General features: G+C 40.6%; 2 protein-coding genes across 4 annotated transcripts in view; both read right to left on the bottom strand.

Moving 5' to 3' along the window:
* Positions 1 to 20,652, bottom strand: part of ST6GALNAC5 (ST6 N-acetylgalactosaminide alpha-2,6-sialyltransferase 5) — a 139,483-nt gene extending 118,831 nt beyond the window's left edge. Inside the window, exon 1 of the mRNA XM_081868357.1 lies at positions 20,561 to 20,652. The gene's annotated coding sequence lies outside the window, so the exon portion shown is untranslated. The remainder of the gene's footprint in view (positions 1 to 20,560) is intronic.
* Positions 17,606 to 22,235, bottom strand: part of ST6GALNAC3 (ST6 N-acetylgalactosaminide alpha-2,6-sialyltransferase 3) — a 273,659-nt gene continuing 269,029 nt past the window's right edge. For all 3 annotated transcript variants that reach the window (XR_014158199.1, XR_014158200.1, XM_081868364.1), the window contains one exon: positions 17,606 to 22,182. The gene's annotated coding sequence lies outside the window, so the exon portion shown is untranslated. The remainder of the gene's footprint in view (positions 22,183 to 22,235) is intronic.

Raw genomic sequence — 22,235 nt, 5'->3', positions numbered from 1 at the left:
TTTAAAAGCAGGGTAGGTTTGTGTTTGCTTTATGCTGCCAATGTGACTCTTAACCACTTGGATTTTATAGCTGGGTGCATGCCCTTTTTACACATTCAGCACAGGCTCACTTGTTTGGAGACATAGCCCTGAGTATACTTGAGAGGCATAACCTGTTTGATTAGTAATGATGTGTGCATTGGAAAACAGCAACAAACTGAACATCCAGGAGGGCGATTAATAAGGTAAAGTGAAAAGAAACTATGCCATGCAAATTTTCATTAAGGCAGGATGTTAGCCTCCATTGTCATCTGCTGGGAATAGATTTGTGCTCAAAGTAGTAAATAAACATAGCCTCGGGTTCTCTGCTTTGAAATGAGAACTGTCAAAAGGAGGGGGGAGAGGAAGAGGGAGCATTTCTGCTGTAATCAGGTTTTGGCTATCTACTCATTTATTGCTAATAAAGAGTATTAGTTAAACATCACTCGAAGGGAATGATTTATAGCATTCAAGGGAAAGGAAGTATTCCAACAGACCCCTCAGAAATGCTGGTTTCCTGCAGCTGAAGCATGTTAAGGGAGATTAGTGATAAATAAATGTTGCCTTTGAAGTAGTGTTTATATGCAGCCCCACTTGTAAAATGCTTTAAGAGTGAGGATTCAGCCATGGAATGAAAACGAATTCTAGCAGTAGGAAAAATTACGAACATTCAGAACTTTACTCTGGAGTTTTAGGAGCATTCATCTCCATTTGAAACTCCTGGAACAGCTGACCATAGGGACAGATTTGGGGAAATCCAGGAGACACAAGGGATTTGTGCAGAAATGGCCCTGGCCACTGAACTGTAGAAAAACTAGCCAATCTTCCTCTAGTCTGATAAATTATAAAAAAGGTGGCAGCAGCCATGGCTATACTCTGTGGAGGATACTTCTTTCATTGACCAATATCCATGATGGTCAAGAGCAGAAGCACTACAGTGGCAACTCGGATTACATACGCTTCAGTTTATAGAGGCTTCAGGTTACAGACTCCGCTAACCCAGAAATAGTACATCAAGTTAAGAACTTTGCTTTTGGATAAGAACAGAAATCACATGGCGGCAGCAGGAAGCCCCATTAGCTAGTGGTACCTCAGGTTAAGAACAGTTTTAGGTTAAGAACAGACCTCTGGAACGAATTAAGTTCTTAACCCAAGGTACCACTGTATTTTCATAGACAATTATGCTTCTAATTACCAGGTTTGGCTTCAAGGGCCTTTCCTTGATTGTTATAGCAATACATTTCCAAAAAAGTTGCTGTTTACTTACAGGCTGTCTGGAAACCTGCACTTTGTACATTATTGCTCCAACAAATAAAATGGCTCCCCAGATGTATTGAACTACAACTACCACCAGCCCCAGGTAGCATGTGCCAGCAAGAAAAATCATATGAATTAGTGTTATTCCCATACACTGAGCAGGTCTCCTATTGCCCCAAAGTGTATTTTTTTTAATGCCATAGTCTTTTCTAGTAGGTTACTTTTACTGTTACCAAATTTCATTAAAAGGACACAACCAAAATTGCAGGAAAATATATGGTTTGCACTAGTCTTCACCAGCCTGGTATCCCTAGATATTTTGGATTACAGCTCCCAGCTAGCATGTGCTGGAATTACAAACACTCCCTGTGTTGGGACAATACAACTTCTCTGTATATGGGAATAGCACTAATTCATATGAACACTTGGTCAACAATTTCTCATGGTTGACTGCATGAGATGTTTAGGAAGTTATTATGATATGGCAACAGGGAAGGTTTTAACTATAAAACAGGAGACTAATAAAACCAGGAGTCCTCCAGGACATTCTTAATCAACTTATTAAGGCTGTCAATTAATTAGTCTTATAGTAATTTTTCTGAACGATGCTGGGATTGAAGCAGATTGTGTCTGTCAAATTCCCTATAGATGCCAGGCCAAAGGTCCACTCACAGAGCATCTGTGAATATTAATGACAACTGCTGTTTATATTGCCTTATTTCCAATGCTCATGCATACACACACACTTCAGAACAAGCCATACCGGCCTACACAATCAGGAGGAAATAAACATTCATATACAACAACAAAGTTTCCATCCATCAGCATTCATCTTGCCTGCTCTAGTTTTCTGTTTTTGAATATTTCAGAATAATACTTTCCCTCTGCAGAAACAGAGATAAATGGAAGCTGTCACACCCACTTCTAGCGCAGTAGCAGAGCTGAGCTGAAACATTTATCGAGACAAGCTGGTTTCAAGGTTCAAGCTCAGGTCTCAGGTTGTCTGGTGTATCATGGATATGCTGTTCAAAGGAATAGTTTATGTTGCTCAAGGCACTTTCCCTAGACCACAGTTAGACAGATTAATTTTCATAACAAGCATCAGTTGTGACACTTATAGCTGGCTTGTAAGCATTTTAAGTCTTTCCTATTCTCTGGTTTCCAAGATGCAAACCTTCTTGACCTTGAATGTGTTACTCAAACCTGTTGCTGCATTAATGCAATCTGCTGATACCTGCATCCCCTGCTTGTTACTATTACCTTTCACAGTAATAACTGCAAAAGTCATGCTTCAGCTGCATGATCCAGCATAAATACCAGTGCTTTCTCCCTACCCAGCCACTGCTGCTACCACCACCACCATTATAATCTTTGGAATATTTGTCACTTTATCCCCAAAGGTCTAAAGGTGGCTTACATAATAAACAAGTTAGTACTGGAACTGAACACTAACAGTCATCTAAAAGTGACCACACATTAAAACTCCAAATAGCCAAACTGATCGCCATAAAACAGCAGACTGAATAAAAACCAGCCATCACAGGGGAGTGAAATCAAGACTAACATACATGGGTGTAGAAAAAAGCCTCGGTCTGGTGACAAAAAGATGTCAAAGGAATGCCTTTGCAAGGGGGAGTATTTCAGAGGTGGGAGCCACTACAGGAAATACCATTTCTTGTGTAGCCATCTTAACACCTCATTGGAGGTGGTACCTGCAGAATGATCTCCAATGGTGACCATCAGACTTTCCCTGAAATTATTTCTGTGCAATTAATAATCACAAACACCTCTGCCGGGTTTGAAAATATTTAGATGAAAACACATATATAGCATGTGACTTCCATGACCATGTAGGTTGGAAAGTGTGTGAGTACAGTTTAATGAATGTAGTGCCCGGCTTAGGCTGGGTTCAAATACCTGCTGAGTAATAAAGCTCACTAAGCAACTTTGTGCCAGTCACTGTAAACAGAGGTGCCATCTTGCGCCTAAGATTGAGGGGGCCTGGCGTGAGGCATGCATGTGTGCAGTCATGTGCATGATGCGCAACACACACCAACATCACATCATTGGGAGGAAGCTGAGCGTAGAGCCCAGCATGGCATGGTTTCCTCTCTTGTGCTCAGGAGGAGCCAGCTGCTGAACTGCACCATACTTGGTCCCACGCTCAGCCTCCTCTGCCCCCTCAACAGCTGATATTGAGGGGACCGAAGACATCTCTGCCTCTAGGAGCTGGCGTGCCCAACTGTAGCACATTCTAAGCTCACAGTTAACCTGTTGTGAATACTACCTGCAAGAAGTGTGGCATACAAATGCAATAATAGTGACGGGGTGGGGTGGGGTTTACTTGCAGATAAGTGTACAGTCATACCTTGGGATGAATGCGCTTCGGGTTAGGCAAATTTGGGTCGGCTCCACGTTCGACACGGAAGTAACGGAGTGCGTTACTTCTGGGTTTCGCTGCGCGCGCATGTGCAGACCGTCAAAATGACATAACGCGCATGCGCAGAAGTGCTGAGACATGACACGCGGACATGGGTTACATTCACTTCAGGATGCGAACGGGACTCTGGAACGGATCCAGTTTGCATCCCGAGGTACCACTGTACATAGAATTATAGGGTTGAAAGTGGCTATAAACTCTCATTCCAGTCTTCACTCTGTTTATTATGAAGGGGGCTTCAAAAGGGAAAGGAGACACACTGAAGATTTCCTTCAATGGTAGATGTACTTTAAAAAGAGATGCAGAAAATAATATATATCTCTATAAACACCAAGCAAAAATGTACCTCTGGATAAGCTGCAGCTGGCATCTTTGTTGTTTTTTTTAAAACAAACTTGACTTTAAAGCCTATTTGCAGACTGCATGCTGCAGAATAATGAAATTTGAATACAAAGGCTACAGAGTGTTTGCTCTTCAGCTTTCTACAAAACAACATATCTGTTTTTAAAATGATAATCCATTCAAAGTACAAAGGTGATAGCAATAAAGTGAATGTGTGGGCACTGTAACTAATACCAGGAAGTAGAGTGGAACAATATGGCTTCCAGAGAACTCAATGGGAAATCCTTGTTGCAATTGTGGATATCCACCATGCTTCTCTTCTTATCTGCTTCTAAATAGACACACTTGTGAAATAACAATCATTCTGAAATAAAGAATCAGGTGCTGTAGCAACAAAGTGACCTAAAATAGTATAAAATCCAGGTACACCCTATTCCTGTGATTGTAATCTGCTTTAATTCTGAATCGTAATTGCTGCTGGGACCTGCTGGTGAAGGGTGGGTAATAAAACATAATAACAACAATACTAATAAATACCCCATTTTTTATAGAGTACAAACAATGCATTCTTGCTTATGTACACTTGCAAATTGAATTTTCGGGGGACTTGCTTCCAAATATATATACAGACCTAGATGCTTGGCTAAATCCCTGTTTCACTTCACTGGAACCTTGTTCGTTTACATGAGCTGAGGAACTAGATTTCTATTTTTCAGAAGAACAGTTCCATGTGTAAAAAAAAAGGAGGAGGAGGTTTGTCTCCAGACTAATTTAAAAGCCTGTTATGGTTAGGCAACATTTTTCACTTTGAAAAATGGATGTGCTTAGGAGACATACAGCCCAACAAAATGAGCTTTCCATCATTCTCTAGGCTTAACAAATTTTGTCTCAGTCTCCGTGGACCAATGGAGTGTGCAAAGTACCCGTCGCTCTCAGTGTGTCTTCCTCATGCACAGCCTTCTTCTGGATTCTCTTGATAAACATCCTAAAATTTCAGAGTGCAAAGGGCCAATTTCCTATTTAATAACACAGAGTTTTCATTTCATAGCACAGCTCCTTCCCTTGAGATATAACCGACACCCAAAATGTAATTTTCCAACTCCTTTCTTCAAGCATCAAGTATTTAACTGGCAGAATAAATGCTCTGTCAGCTGGATCTCTGAGTCGCACTGATGATATTTAGCAGCTGATTGGAGTGGTCTTAACGCTACATCTCATTGGGATTTCCCTTGAGTGCATCTCAACCCAGCCCATGCCATGCAATAGGCAATAACCCAAATGAAATCAAATTTTCATTCTGTGTCATTTTACAACGTCCACCTATTCCTCCTTATTGTTTTGATAGTTTAGTATACTTCAGGGAGTTTCAAAGTTGTTGTTTTTGTTTGCTTGTTTTGCTTGTCATGTTCCTTACTTTCAGAAACAGTACAAACTTCCCCGTGCAGGATGGATATATGCAATCTTTTATCTTCTTGACCCTACAGAATAACACTGTGCTATGTATCCTCATTTTGAGAGTATATGTTCACTGTTATATGCCTTCTTTTAAATATTTATATTCTGCACCCTCCAAACTCTCACACTAGAATAATTTCTACCAGATATTAAGTGTCATTTTTTGAGGTCAGCATTAGAATGTAGGTAGTAGGTTTCCTTTATAAAAATCAATATGAATGGGCACCTAATCAAAACATATGCTTACATTTTAAAAACCCCATAACGATGTATTTTGAAAGACAGGCCAGCATTTTGATCAAGCTACCCTTATTTACATTTTTGAAATCTATAAAAATGTATTTGGCAAGCTGGCCAGCATTTTGATCAAGTTACCCTGATTTAAACAATCTAATACCCCGTCTACTCCAAGTATCAGTTTAGAAAGCTCTGAGTATAGTTTCCTATGTTGCAATATATCTAGACCTATTGGATTCAATAGGACTTACACACAGGTAAGTGTGCATAGGACAACAATCCTAATCACCTTTGTCTTTTGTTAATGAAAATATTGGTAGTCGGGCAATAACATGAGCTTGTTTATACCATAAAATAAATGAAAATATATGTATGATGTAATTGGCATATTTTCCTGAGACGTATTTTCAGCAAGGTACATATTTACTTGTTTACACAAACCTGACAACTGTTAACATTTTCCATGACTAGGTGAATCATTTCCATATAATTAATCACTAAAAAATTATAACAAAAATTATTTGTTATGTACTTATAAAATGCCTGTTTGAATCTGCAACTGAGTCAATTCTACTGAGGTTGTCCTCAGCCTACAAAAGACAAAAAAGTGTTTTCTATATTTGGGCACAAATTTACCATAAAAGTAAGAAATAGAAATCAAGAATGCCTCAAGCCAAAGGCTCAAAACATTTCATGTGCTCCTCAAAGCAACAAATTATGCCTGTTCCTGCAATCAGTATAATAAATACCCAGAAGCATTTAATTTGTTTGAATGACAGAAATAATTTTGAACATAATTGACTTGCACCACTTGGAAGCCTTCAAAGAAACAACTAATGCTGGTCACTGCAGTCACTATAATACCCGGGAACTTTCATGATTATTGCTTACAGAAATAATTTTGAATGTAATGATCCCATGTCACACATTCTTAGGGCACAGCCTGCAAACCCTGGATGACGCCCAAAGTTAGTATCCTTGAAAACATGTCATTCCCAAACAGCAGTTCAAAATTACCAAACAGAGGAACACTAAAGTTAGGAATGAATTAATTCCCTAATATTCTCTAAATTACACTGGTTTTCCCAGATTAACCCCATATCTGGCTCCTAGCTTGATGGCACCTGAGATACAGTATGTATCCATGATGTTCGGGGGTTGGTGTTTGGACCTAGAGGATTTGGAAAGCACTCACTCTTTCCAAATTGACTAGGTTTCCTGTGCCACCCCTGGGGTAAGGTTTTAGGGCTGTTCCCTGAATGAAGACATCTGAAAAGGAATGGTATAGGGAGACCACATGCTTTTGCAAAAAGAACCTTTGAAATAAAACGACAGTTATCAAGTTTGTTATAGTTCATCATTAGCATTTCCACTGACATGTCAATGGGACAGAATACACTCGGGATAATGTGCACAAGGAGGTCATATTTCATTACACATTTTCTGACGTGTTGTATTCTTTATTGACTTCCATACATTTGAGTAATTAGATTTCACTTTGTAAAATGGACGCTAACTAGGGTTGTCTTTTGTCTTGGCTTCAGTTCAATGACTAATTGTCGGATGCAGGGGCACAGATGTTAATTGAGCACTCAAAGTATGCTCCTGATGCTGTTCCCTCTATTTCTGTAGCCAGTTCTGAGAACAAGAGCTTCACCTTCCCACAGGGAAGTATAAAAGCAAGGAGAATTATTCCAGCTCTCACTTGGGGCCAAAGATTATTACATTCCAGATCTCCTTTTTGCTTGACTTTCCACACCTCTAGGCAACCACATATGAAGCCAGGCATAGGGCATATACACATTATTCTGGTTCCAGTGTGCCCCCATCACTGATTTTTTAATCAATGTACACATCAGTGATTATTTAGATCTATCCTGTAGTTTCCTATGAAACACTACCATTTGTTATACTTTCCTCCAAGCCAGCTTTAATCTGACCTGAATACTGTAGCATCCTATTTTTGCAGTAAATCCCAGCATGTTTCTATCCTGCAGCAGGTGGTCCTATGTGTCTGACATCAATGGGTGGGTATATTGCAGAGGAGCATCCTAATTTGTCTTTCTGCCCTCCTTGCTTATGTCCATGTAAGATAAGGAGGAGGAGTCAATTGGTCTCCCCAATGGCCCCATTGATCCCCACTGGGAGCTAGTCTGGGCTCACCTGGTTGCATTTAGCATGGCACAGTTACACTTGATCTAAGCACATTCAGATTTAAATGGTGGCTCTTTTCTGCCACCAGAGTGTTGCAATTGCCACCACTGCCAGGTAAGCCTAAAGAAGCCCACACCAGAGAGTATTTTGCCTAAGGTCCCCTCATAATAATAATTTTGCACAAACATATGACACAACAGCCTTCCTGAAGCTAAGCAGTTATGGATCTTGCCAGTACTAGATAGGAGATGACCTGTGAATCCCATACATGCCATCATGTACGCCTCAAAGAAAAGTAAGGATGCAACGAAAAAGCAGAAACAGGAGGAACCTGTGGCCTTCCATATTTTGACTATTGGCCATGTTATGTATGCTGGGAGTTGGAGTCCAACAATATTGGAAATTCACAGGTCCCCTAGGCTATCACTAAGATACAGGTCTAAAAATACTTCTAATATGTAAAATCGACCAATGTCAAAGTCCATTATTCTGAATAACAACTGGACTATCGATGCAGAATTTCCACCAGGAGTCTTCTCCTGCTGCTCCCCTGATTTAGATATCTTCCTGAACATACACAAGAAAGATGTCTAGTCAGGCAGCTCTCTTGTTAATTGTTTATTCAGCTTTTCTGTCACACTATCCAACACCGCTTACAATCGATGTATGAAGCAATGTGAGGTATCTAGCTATTGTGTCTCCTCAGGGCAAGTATCTCCACTCCCACAAGAAGACTTTCCTTGTTGACAGGACATGTTGCACAGCACTATTTTAGATACAACTCGCAGCCATTAAAACTGTCTGTGGAAGCAGCAAATAGCACAATCCAAATAGCAACAATAAAACAAAACAAACAAACAAACAAACAAACAAACAAACAAACAATAAACTGAGTGGTACAACCAGAATGCAATTACCTCAACTGCTGTGCCATATTGACCTGGTATCTGAATGCCAACAGCCAGGTTGACCTTGTTTAGGAATATATGACACAGGCTATTGCTGAGAAGGCCTCTACCCTTTTATTTTAATGTATTTGTTTATTTATATACTGCTTTTCCAGCAGACCTCATGAAGTGGCTTTCATAAGACTTTCACAGTCATAAGCACCATTTTTGTTTTAATTGCAATAACTGTTTGTTTAGAAGAAGACAAAACTGCTTCTTCTTTGCTCCCCTCAGGACAATAAGGTCCTGCAGAAGCCTCTGTGGTAAGAGTTGGAGGGAAAAAAGGACACCATTGGGAGTTGGGTGGTAATTGCTCACAGGGTGGTAGCTGCTGCTGCTGCTGTTCATTTCCCTTAGGACTGGATGAATACATTTTTTTTGCCACCTACCTTACTTCAGATGCTAGGAACAGCCAGAAAAGAGGTTCTGAGGTAGACAGGTTTCCTTGCCCCAAGCCATTTCAGGAATTTCTAGGTTTAAATCAGCACTTCAGTTTGCACCTGGAAACAAACTGGAAGCCTCTACAGAATGTTCAGCACAGGTGAAACACGTTCATTATAATAAGCCTGTTAACCATCTGGGTGGCTTACTATGAATCAGTTTTGACTGGGCTTCAAAGGCACTGCCATGTGCAGCCCATTATAGTAATATAATCTAGAGTTGCTAATGTGGTGTACCGTTGCTTTAAAAGAAATGTAGGCAGTGCTTGCTAGCACAGGTGAAAGCATGTAACTAGCCAAGCTGCTTATGCTTGGCAGTCCTCCTCTTGGGACTGTATGCTTAGTTCTCCTGTAGCAGGACTAATGCTTACAGCATATTTGAAGATCTTTACCTAACCGCATGCTGAAGCAGCAGACATTGCAGCTGGACCATGGATCTACTCCTGATGAAGTAACAGAACTGAGACATCAGATTATGGATCCACTGCTGATGGATCTCACTTATTTATGTAGTTATCAAGCTGGGAGGTGTAAGGAGCTTGCCTGTGTGTTAATCATGGCATTAAGACTCCTGTGGGGGAAAGATCCTATGTTTAATGCACAAGGCATATCACACAGGCCATCTGGATCAACGCTAAGCAACATAAAATGTACTTGTAAACTTGCAGTTCCCTTGGCTGTGGCCCAATTAAAAGCTCTTTTAACAAAAGCTCATAGAAGCTACAAAATGTTCGGCCCCTATTAAACCTGCGACAAATCTAAATAATTTACAATTAGCTGCAATGTTACATGTTCTGCTGCTGCCTGCTTCACCCGAGAGCTGTGCAATAATATGCCGCCCAAAGAAACTTTGCACACCCACCCACCCACACCGGGGTCACAAATCATCTATCAAAATCATTGGGAGAAGATTTTTAAGAATAACACTTTTTTAAAAAATCTGCCAATGCTTGGACAGTTATGTCCTTTATTAACTCAAACAATTTCTTATTAAGAGATTTTAGTAACTTCATTAACACCTCTCGAGGGGAAGAAAAACCATCAATTAGGATGGAATTTAGTAGCTAAGGGAAGAATACCCTAGAGATGGAGACTTTCATGGCTACAAATACATGAGCTTCCAAATCTTTATAAAGAAAACTACACCCCCCCAAAGTACTCAGTGTCTCCAGTTCAATAAAATAAGATCTTCAGCCAGACTCTGATTGGCAAAGATGTGGAGTCGTAACTGTTAGAATCATAGAAATGTCAAATTGTAGAGTTGGAAGGGACCCTGAGGATCATCTAGTCCAACCCCTGCAATGCAGGAAGGTTAGTGCCAAAGGTATTGGAGGCTGCATAAGCACTGAAAACTCTAGCCATATGCTGAGTGTTACATACCATTTATGTTGTTGTGAACTGCTCTGAAATCTACAGATGAAGGATGGTATACAAATGAAAACAAGTTAATAATAAAATATACATTTATATTTAATACCACACAGCAAAACACTACAAATAAAGCAACAGAGCTCAAGGGATCTTCTTTCACAGCACAGAGGTGGAGGGGGTCTCATAGGCTATTTAGTCCAATCCTGCTTGACCCTGGAAATTCAGACCTCCAATAGAAAGATGTCCAGCCCTTGCTTAAAGACCTCCGATAAGGGAAACCCTAGCTTTCCATTTTCAAACAGCTGTGACTATTAAGAGCAAGCTCATCAGATCTAGTCCTTCCCTTTGAGGGCAAGCTTTGAGGTAGTAGGGAATAAGGCTTTCTGGTATTTGAGGAGTGTTATTGTGTCCACATTAAGTCTTCTCTTTTTAAGGCTTTGCATATCCACTTCATTGCTCTCCTCTAAGTTTTCCCAGTAGTGATGTATGGAAGTGAGAGCTGGACCATAAAGAAGGCTGATCGCTGAAGAATTTATGCTTTTGAATTATGGTGCTGGAGGAGACTCTTGAGAGTCCCATGGACTGCAAAAAGATCAAACCTATCCATTCTTAAGGAAATCAGCCCTGAGTGCTCACTGGAAGGACAGATCCTGAAGCTGAGACTCCAATACTTTGGCCACCTCATGAGAAGAGAAGACTCCCTGGAAAAGACCCTGATGTTGGGAAAGATGGAGGGCACAAGGAGAAGGGGACGACAGAGGACAAGATGGTTGGATAGTGTTCTTGAAGCTACCAGCATGAGTTTGACGAAACTGCGGGAGGCAGTGGAGGACAGGAGTGCCTGGCGTGCTCTAGTCCATGGGGTCACGAGGAGTCGGACACGACTAAATGACTTAACAACAAGAAGCCAATTTGTCTGCTTTCTTGATGTGCACTGACCAGAGCTGAACACAGAATTCAAGATGGTGTCTGACTAGTGAGGACTAAAGTGGAATTATTATTCCTTGTTACTTGAAAACTAGAGTTATATTAATGAAGTCTAAAATTGCATTAGGGTTGGGTTTTTTGTTTTGTTTTGTTTTTTGCTGCTGCATCACACTGTTGGCTTATGTTTGTAACCAAATGCCATCTCAAGGTCACTTTCACTATTGCCAAGCCTGAGCCACTGATGCATATTCTTTGGATGGGGTTTTATAACCAACTTTGAATCTGCTTGATTGTATTCTAATCTAAGCCACATTCAAAGAGTTTGTTAACAAAAATATTACATGGAACTCTGTCAAATGCTTTGATGAAATCAAGATAAATTACACCCATAACATTCCTACAATCCACTAAGCTACTAGCTTAGTGGAAAAGAGAGATAAGGTTAGTCTGGCAGAATTTATTCTTGACAAATCCATTCTGGCTTCTGGAAGTCACTTTGTTGTTATCAAGTTGCTTACAAATTGCTTGCATTATAGTATCTTCCAGAGTTTTAGCATCTTTGTCAAAATACATATTAATCCATGTAGAAAGCAGGAATGTACTATGTACGGCAGAATCCTGTTCCATTTTGGCATGCTAGCCAGAAACTGTCAGATTGTCCATCCTATGGTTACCTGAATCATCCTTTTTGAAGACTGGGGCACTTGCCTGTTTCCTGCAGCATCTCTCCTGAGCTCCTAGAATTTCCCAAAAATTATAGAGGATGTGAGAATGAACCAGTGTGTTCCTCTAGGATGCAATTCAGCTGGCCCTCTTTAAATGTTTTTAAAATTATTTCTTTGGAGACTATAGTGCTTTTTTGCTTTTATTATAAGCAAAAGATCAGTGGAGTTCCCCGTTTCACTTTTTCAGAAAAGTATCTTTTATCATCTCTATTCTCTTTGCCTTATTTTTTTTTTTAAAGAAGGGCATGCAGAAAAGATGCACAGGCAAACTTCAAACCATCAAAGTGATGGGGAGAAAAGACAAGTTTAATCTTTCTTTGATGTTTTCCTGCAAGCTTACAGAGAAGACATTTCCACCAAGTAGGACAGATGGGATGCTTTCCTCTAAGTATAGCATTGACTGTTCTCTGCATACATATGCAGGCAATTCTTTTATAAGATCCTTTTCTGGGCTCATACAGAGGTGTGGCACTGGAGAGATTAAGCTGTTTCTTTTATGTCTGTTCAGCAAATACCTTTTTATCTGGCAAGCTTCCAGGCTGATTGCAAGAAGGAAGTTTTAATACTTAGTGATGGTGGAACATCAGTGCTTTCAGCTGCTCAGAAGAAGAGTAGATTATGTTTAGAGAGTTGCTGCTGTTTAATTATGCATTTTGTTTCGTGATGCATATAATCAGTCACCCCCTTCCACAAATTCAAGATTTCCCCTATGGCAAAAGTGGTAAAAGATTGGATTTTTTTTTATTATTGCTTTCCTTCCTTATCAAAATGGAAGCACAGAGTGCAGCGATTTCAGCAGCAAATAGCCTGGGAAACATAATTGAGATCCGAACATGCTTTCCCTGAAATTGTAGAGCTGCATGGAGGAAGTAGTTTACCTTCACAAATTGGAACCAGACTGGCTGCCTGGTGGCTAATTTTGCAGCGTCCAAGTGTAGCGGGAAAAGGCAGTATGCCAATTGGGTAGCAGTGGCTGGTGATATTCTTTAGGTCAGGTCATGAGGCTTTACAATGCAGAGTTTGCCTGTTGAATGTGAAGCTCTCAAATGCTGTCCTGGTTTTGGATGCCAGCTGCCTCATTCTCCCTGCACCACAGTACTCTCTTTCTCTTTCTGTACATAGACAGATACAGGCATAGATACAGTCTGAGGATTGTTTAGAACTCAGGTAATTTAATTCAGCCAGAATCTCTTTTGAAAGAAACCCTATTAAAAGCGAGTCAAAGTTCAAACCTCCATTTGTATAATTATATTACTTTCAATCTGACTGATGGTTCCAATGTGGGGCTCTTTTCATCTGTGGTTTGTGTACACCATCCTGGCTGGTGTTTCCTCACCATGACACTTAGGTAATCACTGTTAGGACTGGCCCTAACATTAGGCAGAGTGAGCCAGCTACTTCAGACAGCAGATACCAGATAGCCTTCCCACACATTCCTCATGAGCTTCCCTCCTTATCTCTGTTGGAAGTCAAACTACTGTGCATCACACAACTTGCTTTGCACCTGAACCTAGGTTGCTGTCTTCAGGTGTGGTGCTTTTGCCCTGGAAGAGATTAAATAAAATTCAACTGCCAGCCTAGGCAGATTCTGAATGTGGAATGGGGATGATGGGGTGCCATCTTGCCCTTTGCTTTGCCCCTGGCATGGAAATCTCTTTGGGCCATTCATGATCACGGTTCTAGAATTTAGTCTATCGTTTTCTCTCTTCCACCATGACATTTCTCTCTCTGATATAGGTATCAACGAGAGAGCTGGCTGTTGTTTTTAGTTGTTGTTTTTAGCGGACAGAATCCCAAGTTAGACTCCAAAACTGTATTGTTATTTAAACTGATTTGCCTAACTGTGCCTGGAAGATTCATGATTTAATATAATAGCGCTGAGTTATGACTCAAACAGACAGAAACGTCATAACTCTTCCTCCCCCCATGAGCAGATATTTGAATAAAAGAAATATTGAAAAACAAACAGAGGAACAATGACATTTAAAATAACTGCTCCATCTATCCACCTTATTATTCTGATTCCATTCCGCAAATCTAAAATAAAAAATGGAAAGGTAATGAGCAGTATTTCCTTAAAACACATTAAATAACACTGTCAAAATGCATAATTCTTCATTAAGAATAAATGAGAGTGTTAAATATTCATGAATTGTTGCTCACGATATATAATTAATCCCATGGTCTGTGTGTCCAAAAGCATTTACAAGATAAAGAGTTGAGAAAATGCTGCTGCAGAATGATAATATTTTTAAAGGGTGCTTTTGAAAGCAAAGGAAAGAAGCTCTTTAGACCCTAAACTATCACAGCAGCTTATAGTTTCATTACAACATTTTCCAGTACGTATACGCGTATGCCATGGTGTGCACCCTCAATTGTTGCTGGATGTAGCCCATCATGGGGTAGGCAGAACGGGCTTAGCAGTGGGAGTCGCTGAAGAAAAATCTTACTTGGTACCAGTGCATTAACTAAATTGATTCTAATGGCTGCACTTTTAATTTTCCAATGTACATACAACCATATTTCTTGCAAGAGTTAGTATCCCAGTAGCATGCCATCATTTATTTTCTTCTACCAGGGATACACACACACACACACACACACACACACACACACACAGCATGCCAATAGCAATTAGTCATTGCAGACTTGTACTAAACAGGTAAAAGGTAAAGGGACCCCTGACCATTAGGTCCAGTTGTGGCCGACTCTGGGGTTGCGGTGCTCATCTCGCTTTATTGGCCAAGGGAGCCAGCCTACAGCTTTCAGGTCATGTGGCCAGCATGACTAAGCCACTTCTGGTGAACCAGAGCAGCGCATGGAAACACCGTTTACCTTCCCATCAGAGCGGTACATATTTATCTACTTGCACTTTGACATGCTTTCGAAATGCTAGGTTGGCAGGAGCAGGGACCGAGCAGCAGGAGCTCACCCCGTCGTGGGGATTCGAACCGCGACCATCTGATTGTCAAGTCCTAGGCTCTGTGGTTTAACCCACAGCGCCACCCGCGTCCCTTGTACTAAACAGGCTTGGGTTCAAATCTCCACTCAGGCAAGGATATTAATTGTGAATTTGGGGAAGTCATTATTTCTAAATCCCACTCACCCCCAAAATAATTAATAAATTCTTTTGCAAATACAAAGTAAAAAACAACAACATAAGAACACAATGAAGGAAAGAAAGCAGTCAACCAAGTACAGCATGTTTCTAGTGGGCACTTCATATTTATTATAGTTACACAGCATGGCCTTATAAATTAGACCAAGAGTGAGTGTGGGATGATGGGAATTGCAGTCTAAGAACTAGAGGTTCACAGGTTCCCTATGCCTGCATTAGGGCCATCCAAGCAGTCTCACATGGGCTAGCATGGCCTTCTCTGTGTCAAGGCCAGCCTTCTAACACTTATTGCCAGAGGCACCATCACCCGCCCTCTTCTAAAAATATCAGTAGCTTTGTTATACGTAGGGTTTCGGTTGTGGATTAGATCAGTGGTTCCCAATTGGTGACCCACGGGGTCTGTGGAACCCACCAGGGGCTCTGTGGTACCATTCATATAACAAAAAACTACAACAGAGATATAAACCATTCCAAAAGTAGGGGTCCATGACATGGCTTTTGTAAAACGTTACTTAGCTAACTGGGAACCACTGGATTAGATAATGCAAGTATACAAAGAACAGTGTTTTGGCAGATCAAGCCAAAGGGGCACACACCAGGTTGGTTTATTTTCTTCTTCCCTGGTCCAGTTGTGGTAGCATCTATCTTGGGGACTGCAATATAGACAGCAAAAAATGTTTTTCTCAAAGAGTTAGGTGGTTGTAAGGTTCTCCTTACTATGAAGCTCAAAGGCAAAGTGGTTGAGCAACATGCTTTGGATGCAAAAGGTCCCAGGTCCAATCCCTACCATCTCCAGGTAGGGCTTGGAGAGTCTTGGTCCGAAATCCTGGAGGGTTATTGCTAGTCAGTGTAGACAATATGGTGCTAGATGGAGCAACGGTCTGACTTGTTATAAGGCCTAACACTGCAAAATGTAACCCAAAACTCACGTTAAGCCTGAAGACTTCTCTGGTCAGCCAGAAACATAACTTCAATAAAGCAGATGAATGCTGTCATTTGGAAGTGTGTATATTCTTCATTAAACAGTTTGCAGGATGAGAAGAGAAAATGTAGCTAGACTCCTGAATAGCACAAAAAATGTTCAAAAACCAACATTTTATAAAAGGGCTTTAAAAAGATGCTTTCCATTATGCATGCCTAGGAACCTCTGCACATGTTTGTAAAGGGTTGCCTCCCCCCCCAACAGCATGAAATCATTTCCGTAATTAAAATTTGTTACATAAATAGCAGGTGGATCCATAAGGCAATACGTGGCTTGATGTTTATTCTGGTGCTATATACAGAAGGAATGTAGACCGAGAAAACCGTATTGAACTATCTGATCAGCATGAAAACAAGTAGCATGTAATTTACCCAGAAGACTATATTGTGCTATTAGTATTCATTCCCACTCAGACCCTAATGACCCTGAAGAGAAATGAAAGAAAAACTTTGGAAAAGTAACATATATTCTTAACAAATCCCTTGGCAGGATATAGATTGAAGGATCCTCAGAGCTTTGATAACCCAAGAGTGGTTTGTATTGAACTGGAGCAAGTTGTAGACAGTTATCTTGTATCTGTCTGTGGTTTAGGAAAGAACTGTTGCCTGATATTATTTTGTATAATAAGTCTGAAATACTCATGTATTCATGCCACTAGGGGCAGACTTTGGTAATATGGTGCCCTGAACAAGGACAAGATTTGGTGCTCACCACCTAAATATTTATTATTTCCACAATGATTCCGTTGCTTTTTATGGAACTTCTCAGATAAATGTGGGTTTTGTTATTATTACTGATATTATTATTATTATTATTAGAGAACCACCTGCACCACCCTAAATCTGGCGCTGATGCCAGTGATGCTTTTATTATTCCTATAGTATTACTAGGTTTCATGTAATCAGTTATAAACTTGATGCATGAGTGAATGTTTGAACTTATGTTAGCTCTGCTTAAATGGATGGAAGCTGTGGGATTATGCAAGATGAACTCCAGCAACATCTGGAGATCAATAGGTCCCCCACCATCAGGTGGACATGATACAATAAAGGTAACATGTAGAAGCACCTTTAGGTTCAATCAAGTACAGCAATCCAGTTCTTTTGGAAGATGTTTTGTATATTAACACTGATGGAACAAAGAATAACATCTGCATACTGTTACTGACAATAAGAAAGGGAGAGAGAGAATATGGAAGGGGGAAAAACCCTGTATACATTTATTGTTTAAGCTTTAAAATATCCCCAGGCACATTTCCCCCTGAAATACTCCCTCCCCCAAATACATAAGAATTCAAAATGGAAAATGAAAGACAAAATAACTTACAGTAAGAAAACAGAGAAATGGCAAAATGTCAAAAGTACATTTTAAAATGCCGACGGTAAGAGTGACTCTAAACTCTAGAGGGGAATCTGTTATGCTCACATCTGTCAGCACAAGCAAGACTTCAAAGACATGTAGGAACATAATTGAGACTTGTAAATAATTTCTGTTAGCAATGCACATTAGCACTGTTTTTTTAAAAGAAAAAACACACTGGATTGCATATATAATATATACAAACAAACACATAATTGCTAGCAAGCAAAAATATGCGGGGGGGGGGGGAGCAATGAACCCTGGAATCTAATGAGTGGAAAATACCTATCATGTAGTGTGGCTAATGGTCCTAAACATGTCAACTCAGAAATAAGGCCCTCTCAGTTCAATGGCACTTACTCCCATGTAAGTGTGCACAGGACTGCAGCCAATGTCAGTAAAGCAAGACAATGAAATCCACCTTATCTCCTTGGTTATCCCTGACCCCATGTAGCCCACCCCCATGTTAATGATCAACTTCTCCTATTCATGTGAATGTCTTTGTTCTATGACTATTTATATATATCACAGACACACCTTCTTTTGATGAAGACTTGTGCTGGAGCCATTATGACCTGTTTGCCACAAGCATACTGCAACCCCAACTTTAAGTGTTTGTGAGCATTCCAAGTATTGTTCTTGTGAGCTACCTCGGCCCCCAAATCAGCTGTTTTACTCTGCTCTGAAGCTGAAGAACTTCCCTTTGGACAAGGGAAGGATAAAGCAGTAGAGGTATAATAGTTCTGGATCCAAGAACAGGCACCAAGAATGAGGAATAGTTTAACAGAAAGAGCTTTATCCAAAGCTGCCTCCAGGACCCTCTGCTAGAAGGGAAAACTAAAGGCCTGTTGAACTGCCTAGGTTGTGTGACTCCAGGGCAAATCCTCAAATTATCAAGTCCTTGACACTAAGGGGTGTGTGAAGAAATCACCTCATTTCAAGAGGTGACAGGCACTCCCAGAAACCTACCAAAGCATTCCCCCCCCACTAGGAATAGAACCCGGAGTACTAGTCCCAGAATCCTAAGGAACATGGGGAAATCATTCTGTTCATGTTGTTTCCTTTTCCTTAGTAGAAATGATGCAAACAGCATCATTTCCTCACTGAGGATTCTGCAACTTGAAGTCCCACACCAACCCTTGGCGGGCAAAGATACTCCACTGTGTCCTTGGGGTGCCCACCACTGTCTGCACCACCTTAGCACCCTCTTGCCCTAAAGGTAGGTTTTTGAGGTTTGGGGTAGGGTGAGGAAGAAGAGATGGTGCTAGCGGGGGCACTTTGTGATCACCTTAGGTTTTTTTTTTTGGGGGGGGAAGCCCTTACCAGTGACCAAAGGATGTACCTGCATCCCTAACCTGGGCCAGAATTTTTTTTTTTAATCCCTGAACACTACAGGAATCAAATAGGAAACTTTATATACATATATATAAATAGTCCATTTTGCAATGGACTGATCAGAAAGGCTTGAGAATTAGCGTTATTTTGACTCCTGCTGCATTCTTGTCATTCCAACTCAGTCTGCAGAAGGCCTACAATCAGGGCTTTCCCCCCAACTGGAACATGGTTTTGGCATCTCTCAGGTGGGCGCCATTGCCATTAGAAGAGAACAAGAGAGGCATTCATGGTGAGTTCCGGCACCTCTGTTTCTAGAAAAATAGCACTGCATATAAGAATATTATCATGTGAAGGCTTCCCTGGTTGCTCAAGAAAAAGTGATTCAAAAAGTACTGCGATAGTATACAAGTAACACTATATTTCAGGGAAGAAATGGTTTATTACAGTAGTATCTATGTCAGGGAAGGGGAAATTGTAGCCCTCCAATGGTTGTTGGATTCCCAATTCTTATCAGCCCTTGACAGCACAGTCAATGGTAAAGGATGATGGGAGCTGTAGTACAACATCTGGCGGGCTACAGCTTCCCCATCCCTACTCAATATGCAGTTGCAATCATTTCCATGTCTACTCAAAAATAAATTCTGCTGAATTCAATGGGAATGGGGTTGCAATCCTAAACACACTTACTAGGGACTGCATAGGATTGCACTGCTGCTCCTAAGTAAGTGTGTTCAGAATCCCACTGATACTTTATTTTCTTGGGCCACAATCCGGTAGAGAACTCAGCAAATGTAAGCCTTTTTATTTCAACTTGTGTTTGATTGTGGCCTGAATATATGCAGAAAGGCTAGAAAGCAAGTAATGGGAGGAGATGGTGCTCATCAAAGAGAAATGGCCTTTAAAGATGGGGGGGGGGGACCCTTCCATGAATTATAAATGTGTATATCCCTAAGAAGATAAATATCAAAGGAGCTTTATAAAACCAGCGCCCCACCCCCGTCAAAAATACTTTCTGGTAGTACCTCATAAACAGAACGCTATTGATGCTAAAAACAAGGTTCTGGTTGAGTGTTCTCAAGCTTATAGCACTGGATAAATTTTCATGTCTGTCTGCCCACAAATCAAGTAAAAGGTGTCCTTCAACATTGCTACATACAACAGATATCGACTTTTATAAAGGTCCAATCCCCCACTTATTTGCTTCAGAGCTGGAAGTGTTGCATTTTCAACAGCTCCGGCTTTTTCTGATCTTTCATTTCTTGCAGGATACAAAGTGACTTCTGAATGCCATACAGAATGCCTTGATGAATAAATAGCTAGACTCTGTTTACTTCCTGTCTCAGCCTTGATAGGTCTTTATGAAGGCCTAAAAACTCCTTTTCATCTCTGTCCAATTTGCCCTAGAGTTGGTTCACTTTCCCCAACACAGTGCTAAATAAATAGGAAACAGTACCTGGAGTGGTAATTGCAGTATGGTTGCATATACATGTTTTTCAAGGTGACTGGTTGACTCCATTTCATGCTAATCACGCAGCTATCCTTCCCTGGGCAGCCTTGCCATTTCCTGCAAATGTATCCCAAAGAAAAGTGGGAGATATTGGCCTCATTTGTGTATGAAGCAGATGGCATATGAGTTTAGATTAAAAGGAGCCAAGATCCCATGTTAATCAGAGCAGAGCACTTTTACTCAACATGGGAAGGCTGGAGCTGATGCTTCAGGGCATTGGGGCTTATTTGAGCCCATCTTCATTCCAAACGCTTACTTGGAAATCAATTCTGCTTAAATCAATGGAGCTTGGATTATGTTGCTCGCTGTTAATATGATTATGGACACTTTAGATTACAGGTGCTGTGGCTTCTTGTAAATTAGAAACTTTAGGAGGAACAAATTCATTGGTAGAAATATCAGACCTAACAAGTATTTCTGGCCTGGCTTGCACATAACATTAAGCCAAACCACAGCTAAGCATGAACAAGCAAATGCATGTGTGAACATAGCAAAAGTGGCAGCCATCTCCCCTTGTCCTACTGATGCTATGCTACCTGGTGCTAAGCTATGGTTTGGCTGAATGTTACATGTGTACCCAGGCTTGTGGTTTGTCTCCCCCAAGTTAACTATGAGTGGTAAGTCAAGAACAAACCTTAGCTGCAGTGAGACCAACCACAAGACTAGATTCATACGTAATGCTAAGCCAAACCATTAGTTCCAGGTAGTACAGCAGGCCTGGGAGAGGAATAAAACAGTCATGATTTTCTCTCTGTGTATCCTGACACTTGTTCATGTTAAGTCATCATTTGTCTCAGCATTACAAGTAATGGTGAAGACATCCCAATGCTCTTCCCAAATCTAAGCTCAAATGGCAATCTTGAAATGGTTAAAGTCAGAGAAACAGGCAAATAAGAACATGTTCTCTGTCTATCTTCAAGTATCCTCTCACTGACTGGGTAAATGTACATTCAAATCACGATAAAGGAACAAAAATACAATATAAAATAATTATGACAATTAGATGTGGTGGTGACATGAGGGGACATGACCTTTGATGTTCCTTAGAATCTGGTTAGGGCATATTGCCAAACCCCTTGAGGACAATGACCAACTGTAAAGACCCACAATCCACAGGTCACACATGGGCCCTGCTGAATTCTATGATAATTGCTATCTGACCCAAATGCTATGCTAGGAAACTAGTGATAACAAAGCACTTTGTACAGCACAATTGATGGATGGTTCAACTAAAAGCTGCACTTTTTTAAACTGGGTACTAATTGATTGCTCTTCTGTTTTACTAAAATGCCCAACTAGTATGTTGAGAAGCCACTCGTCTTGATACATTCAACTAATTTCAAGGAGTATCTACCTTAGACTTAAAAGTGGTATAACAGTCATCCTGTTATCCCAAACTGTGGACATGGATAGGATGGTTAGCAGAGTATTCTTAGCACCCTCAACAAACTGTAATTCTGAAGGGGAAGCCATATCCCCAAACTAGTATAAAATGGAATAAATGTTTATATGTGCATTTACTCACAGTTTCCTAACATCCTCATCCTGCTCTGCCTGTATATGCTGAACTGTATAAAGAATAAAAAGCAAAGTACAATGAATAAGAAGACATTTCTAACAA

Source organism: Podarcis erhardii (genome assembly GCF_964252035.2).
Source record: "Podarcis erhardii genome assembly, chromosome: 6".
Taxonomy (NCBI): Eukaryota; Metazoa; Chordata; class Lepidosauria; order Squamata; family Lacertidae; genus Podarcis; species Podarcis erhardii.
Note: the sequence above shows the minus strand (reverse complement) of the source record. Positions and strands in the feature narration are given on the sequence as shown.